Source organism: Buteo buteo, chromosome 2, assembly GCF_964188355.1.
Source record: "Buteo buteo chromosome 2, bButBut1.hap1.1, whole genome shotgun sequence".
Classification (NCBI taxonomy): Eukaryota; Metazoa; Chordata; class Aves; order Accipitriformes; family Accipitridae; genus Buteo; species Buteo buteo.
In genome coordinates, this window is record NC_134172.1 from 9,664,535 (window position 1) to 9,671,601 (window position 7,067).

Consider the following 7,067-nt stretch of genomic DNA (forward strand, 5'->3'; position numbering starts at 1 on the left):
CACACACAAAAAAAAAAAGACAAAAAAAAAAGTCTGGGAAAAGGAAAAAAGTGCCTAAAAAAAAACAGAAAAAAAAAAAAAAAGACTGCCATCTTTCACTCCCAACCCTGTTTGCAGGGCAATGTAACCTATTTTACACTAAAGACAGGCTCATACAAAACCGCATTTTGCTATTAAAAGTCCATCTCATCCAGTGGGACGTAAATATTTTTTTTTCAGGAAAACACAACGTCCCACAAGCTGGAAAAAAAAAGCTGGTGGCGGTAGAAGGCGGTGGCAGAAGTGGGGTTTGAAACTTGTGCTCCAAACTCTGCTGCTTCTTCCTCCCGCCGGGGCGGGGAGTGCAGAGGCTCAGGTGGAGCTCAGACACAGAGCAAGCACTTACCCCCCCCCCCCCCCCCAAAAAAAAAAGAAATACGTGGCAGTTTCTGCAGGTAGAAAATAAAATAACCTGCCAACGTGGGAGGAAGGTTTTACAGCCCTTACGACAGAAGGTGAGATTCAACCTCACAATCTAATTTCAGCCCTGGCATCGCTTCTATTGAGGTCAGTGTTGCTCCGGGAGGGATTTTTTTTTTTGCAATTTGATTGCTATAGCAATAAATTGCACTAAATTTCATCACCCTTTTAAGCTACTTCCAGGACAGTAACTTAAGTCAGCTGATGGGGAAAGCCACTTTTCATGGCTGTATTTCTTTACACATAGAGATATTATCATAAGCAGAAGGGTTTTACTCTGCAAATACTGGAAAAAAAAGATTTTTCCATGCCTATACTCCAACCGATATTCAGGTGCGCAGTCACATCCCCTTCTGTCCCTCTGCAGCCCCTTCCCGTGGCTTCCTGGCTGTTCGGGAGCGCTGCGAGTGTGATGCCACAGGGTACCCTGCCCAAACACAGGGCACGCACATCTCCTGAACCTTAGCGTGTGCAGCAAAGCCAAGAACCACCCTGGAGAAAATGCATCCAACGTCTGAAAAAAAAAAAAAAAGAACCCTCAAAATCCATATGCCAAACCCCACAAATTTACAGAAATGGTTTTGCTGTGTGCGCTTTCTTTGGGATGCGCAAGAAAGTTTTTGTACGTGCGCTGGCACCTATGCGATGTGGTTCAGGCAGAGCATGGCTTGTATTTAGCATCATGTTTAGATTTGGGCTGTGTTCCCTTCTACCGTAATGAAAAGTATTTTAGAGATAGCATATACATAAAGAAGATGTATAAAAACGTAAGAGCATAACCTGCCAACAGTTGGATTTACTCATTTTTTGTTTCTCTTTAATAAATTACACATTGGATGCGTAATGTCTGCATAACTTTGTCTTCTCTCATTTGTTTGGAGGCAGACTCACACTTTGGGTAGCAACTATTATTATATGAGCACATTTCTTGTAAATCCATGGATGCAGAAGCTGCCAAGATAATCTATTAATTTCTGTTGTCTATTTGTTGGGTTTTGCCTAGGGAAATTTTTGCAGAAATAAATGCAACTTGAATTTAAAGGAAGTATTTTTTGCTGAGCTGTGCTCTGCCTGGGCGTACAAGGCTCTAGGCAGTTGAGAGTGCTCTTTCTGAAAGTGTTTTAATAGTAAGAGAGGAATAAGTATTTGGACAAGTGGTGGAAAACTAAAGCCTTTCTTTCTATACTGTGAAGATTTTGAATAGTACTTGTCAATAAAGCAACTCCTATTGTAATTGTACCGGAGACATGGGCCTCCACCCCGAAAAAGCTGTCTCAGAGATACTAACCTCATTAAAATATGAATGAAAAGGCAGCCATCATTGTAATGGGAGAAAACCATTTACTTGGCAACAAACTTTATCTGCTATCTTTTGTAAAAATATAAATATGATATCCAGCAGATTTTTCATTACATTTGACAAGGAGGTTGATGAACACGGGGAGGGGGTTAAGTTTTAAAATAAGTCACAACATCTAATCCTTCCCTCCCTGCTTTTTCTACTGAGCATTTCAAAATGGGAAGCACCTTCAAATCATCTGAAATCTTTAAAAAGGAAAAGAAAAAGAGGCCTTTGTTTCTTCGGGGCTTTTTTTTTAAGGTTGAAGGAAACTTTCACGTTTATTTTTGGTTGTGTTTTGTTGTCTGGTTTTTTTTTCCAGAATATCTCATCCAATTTCAAAACAAAACAAGAGAATTCATTACGGAGTACTGTGACGACACCTTAATAACAGTCAATTATAGGGTGCTCAAATGCCTGTTCATTACTATGTCTCTGTTAATCTAGTCCTAAATTTCTTGCTTGATAGATACCACAACTGGCCAAGAATACAATTGCATTACAAAGTGCAATGAAAAATATACAAAATGTAACTGCAGGAAGAAGGCAGTTTCAAAATAACTGAGCTGTCAATCAAACATTTGTCAAAACAATTAGACATATCTGGTCATTTTTTTTATAAAATATAGACAGACTTGGAATGGATAATAAGCGAAGCTTTAGGTTTAGATAGGAATTGTTTCAAAGACTTGGAAATAAGTCATTTAAAATGTTTCATGTAGTTTAATCATTATCTTTTCATCCACAAAAGTGTTCAAATCATTTTTGATATTAGTTAAAAGTCAATATTTAGAAGTGAAAATTCAAACCTCCTTTGCTCTAGGCTAAAACAGGAGCAACATGAATGCTGAACTACTCTAAAGGCTGATGGGATATATAATTAGCTATTATGTTAATTGAATCCACTGTGAGTTTGTTGTATGAGATTTCTTCATATAATATGCAAATAGCTTGGAAGGTTTAGTTTTATTAGACAATATAATTAGAAATCTTCTAAAGGAGTGAATTCTAATGAGGCATAATAAAGCTTTGTAAAATATCTGTTTGCTGGGTGAGCAGACCACCTGGGCTTAATCAGCACCGGGAACTTTATTGTGTAATGGCATATTTTAAAGAAAGTTTAAGAATTTACCTTTCTAGGTCCATTCATCATAGCTTTATTTTAGAAGAAGGAGAGTTCATTTTAGCAAGGAAGGAGATGAAATTCTTGTAATAAGGAAGGAGGTGAAATTCTTGTAATCTGAGGGGAGGAAAGAACTTCAGAAATAAACAATTCGAATTCTGCTTATTTAAAAGAAAATAAAAATAAATAAAAAAAACCTCTCCCAGCTGTAGCGTCAGTTATGTGCACCTCGAGATGCTTAAAGTGAAACGTTACATGAGCAAAGTTAGCCATTATTCCTGCCATTAAATGCCTGCTTCAAGCAGATGTACATACTTTAGCTTCTGTAGTGTAACTAATCAGCGTAACTTCACTTTTGGTAAGATAGCCCAACATGTTAATATGTGGAATTAAGCACTCTCTTCTAAAGGAAGAAATTCACACCAGGGTAGTCCGGAGCCAGTCCCGAATTCCACCCTCACATTCCGCTTGCTTTAAGACCACCACTAAAGACAAAGCTTAAACTATTTTAGTTAATGCCAGAATGCCAAAAATGTGTAATCTCTCGTCTAATTCGCCTTGTTCACACTTTAGACTGTGCCAAAGCTGCACTATTCAATCTTAATATTAATTGAAAATAATAAAGACAGGATACTTTGTGCTAATGTAGCATTCAGAGAAGGGCTTTTTTTTCCCCCCATCAACAATAATCAGTAGCAACCCATTAAGAAAGAACCAGAAGCCCCAACTAAAGCTGCAGATTTAACCAAACCAAAAAAGCACATTATCAAGGCAAGTGCTGTGCCAGCCCCACTGGGGAGGAGAGGCAGAAGACGACCCAGACTACAGCCAGGCAAGGTGTCCGTGCAGCCAGGCTGCAGCTACCTGGAAAATTTTCATTTCTTTGTGCCGTATCCAAATATCTCTGGTCCTACGCTTCACAGAGATGCTCTCTGCAACGCCAAAAATCCGACACACCCAGACTTAATAAAGGTGATATTGTGAATATATTATAAACTTATCATGCCTCATGTAGTGTGTTATAAAACTGTTGTACCTAGTTCTGGGTGGAGACCCAGCTGGTACAAGTAGACGTCCATTAACACTTCTCTGATCCATAGACTTAAAATCTGCAGCAGCAAGTGCTTGTTCCTCTGGATAATGAGGATCTCGGCACGGCAGAAAAGGATGACATTGTACACATCATTTTCAGCTGAAAAAAAAATAAATCACTGGGTGTGTTTTCCCAAGTTCTGCTCTAAGCTGTTCAGAAGTTGTTTGCGAACGCTCAGAAATTTCCCCACTCCCCACCACCACTTGAAGAAACAAATAGTCAGTCAAAGCCAACCTTGCTCCCCAAATGTGAACTTTATTCACACTCCGGTTTTGTATTTCTTCCTTAGATTCAAAGCGTCTGGAGAAGATAGCCTGGAGCAGCCTTCAGAAATCAGGACCGTGCCCTGGAGAATTAGTGTCAGAAGAGGATGTTACCTGTTTGCCTTGCCTGCTATCCTCCCTTTATCCCCTAAGGGAACAAAACCAGGCGGATTCTGCCTAATGTTAATTAAACCACTCTGTTAATTAGAATTAAGGTGCTTTAGCAACAAGCAAACAAAGGGCCCTATTCCTCCCTTGCTCTGCAGGATGGACTCAAACGCGCTCAAACGCTGACCGGATAAACTCAGGAAGCAAAAAGAGGCTGAGGAGGAACCCACGTGCTTTGATCATCCTTTCCCACCTCTTCCCCAGGCAAAACGAGCTCTCCTAACGAAGGGCTGGCTACCTGCAAGGGACGCTGGATGCTGTTAAGAAAGGCTGACTGGGCAGAGAAACTGGGAACAACTCATGTATGTGACTGAGTCCCTAGCAAAGGAGAGAAAATATGAAAAAAAATTAAGTTTGGTAGTCTGCTGTGCTGGAGAAGGTTTAAGCGTTCAGTCCCATGGGCCACATATGGGTTAACGGACTCAACAGGCACCGAAGCAGGTATTGAAACACGACTGTCTGCGCTGTTGAGTTGGTCTTTGGGCTTGAGCCAGCTCCTTGGTGGGGACAGCTGGGGAGGTCTGCAGGGTGGAGGGCTGAGGGGGTCAGGCTGGAGGTGGACACCCCACCTTGGAGCACACAGATGGACGTCACCCCTCGTCAGGAGGCCTCGGTGCTGGAGAGCACGTCGTGGAGTTTCATTTAGGGAAAGCGAGCTAAGATGAAGTGCTGGCCGGCTGGGATTCCCACGGGGTGCAGATCTGAGCTGAGTAACGGTGCATCCCCAGAGCCATCGGTTCCCAGCTGGGGGGGTGGCTCTTCCCACGGATGCCGGCTGTGCCACCTCCTCCCTGGAGGTGACACCCTGCGCCTCCTGAACCTCTTTTTCCATCCCCATGAACAGGTGAGTCAAAAGGGTTGCTACTCGCCCATGTTCAAAACAAAACAGCAGGTTCTTCTCATTGCTCTATTAAAGTTGTAATTTTAAAGCAGCAACACGCCTGTCAGGGGACAGGCTGTGACTACAGTGCAGGAAATAACACTGATAAAGGAAAACCCCGCTGGAAATTTTTAACTAGTCTTATACATGACAGTAGATAAAATTTTCTAATCCATGGACATTCTATGCTTCATAGATTTCCTTGTTAAAAGCTCAGAATTTCTCAGATTCCTCTGTCCTCCTCCCCCAGCACTCTCCGCTCAGAAAGGCAGGTCTGCAGTCCCCCCCGTGCTCCCCGGGGAAATCCAGCACATCCTCCACAGCACTAAACCTGCACTGGGAATATCGCACGAGCCTCCATCCACCGCTGCTGCTTGCACGCTTCCAGGGCAAGTGAAGGGTGGCAGGTTTCAGCTACTTGACTGCAGCCTTCTAAGACCACCTATAGACTTAAGCCTGTTAAATTAACCTTAATACCTTCATTATTCCTCTGCTGGATGGTAACCATCTGGCCATGACTTCGTACTGCGGTTAACCTAGGCTCCTGCTTAGGTTTCAGCTGAAATCCCTGGGTTTTGCCCACACTGTCTGAGCACTGACTGCGTCTGGGACAGGTTTAAGCTGCGCTATGTCTCCCCAGTGTCAGCAGGGATGTGGATCGATGAATCCCATCCCAGCTTACCCCAGAGCAGAAGCCGCCAACTCTGCCAACTTTACCGGCACATTGCTTATCCTCTGGCTGTCCTCCAGTGCCCAAACTCTTCCCTCCATGAGTACAAGGGGTTGGAAAAACATAAATGATGATTCCTACATACTTTTATCTTGGCTTTTCTCTTTGCTTGGGGATGCAGTTAAAACAGTTTAATTTTCACTTAAAACAACATCTAACATGACATTAGTAGCATGGATGGTGCCTGAGCCAGAGCTGTGATAGCTCTCCAGTTTTCCTCAGGGGCCGGACTGCGTGTCTGCTCTGCCTACTCCATCCCCACTCACTCCTCGTGTGTCTGAAGCTCCGTACGTACCCCTGACCTTGGCACAGGGCCACTTCTGACAGCCTTATTTATTGTGCCCCCCCCCTACGACGGGGTCATTTCTGTCCTCAAGGTCCCATGTGCACATTTCCACTTGAACAAGGAATGACGAAATGCATCGCACAGTCCTTGTGGACAGCAGCTTGGGGTGATATTGCTTGTCCTCAGTCAACAGCAAGAGATTTTTTTTTTCCTTTCCTATTCCTGGATAGACGGTAATACACCATTTCGTTGTCTGAGAAAGCTCTTTCCAACTCTGTTAAGCCATCCCAGCCTAGTGGCACAAAGCGCTTTCAGGAGAGGCCCATAAATTAGCAGACAAAAAAAAAAAAAAGGCTTACTAACAAAATGCAGACCTGGCTGGGTTGCCATGTGATTTTATCACATAATTTCTTTTTTATTTCTTAACAGAGCTTTCAGTTGCATGCTGCTTTGGTTTTCGAATGTCCAGCAAACAAGAAGTGAGCAGGAGGTATTGTTCAAAGATATTGCTGGGTCACAAAGTAATATAAAGCCATGGCAAATTGTCCATTTGAGGCGTATTTTAAAGCGTTGCACAGCATCATGTTGTTCTCCACTTACAGGAAGCACTTCAAAGCACTGATCCTTTGACTTTAATGGAACATAAGCATATACCTATATGCTTAACTATATATGTCATATATATATATATATATATGCTTAAATATATGTGTCAAGCTTGAAGGG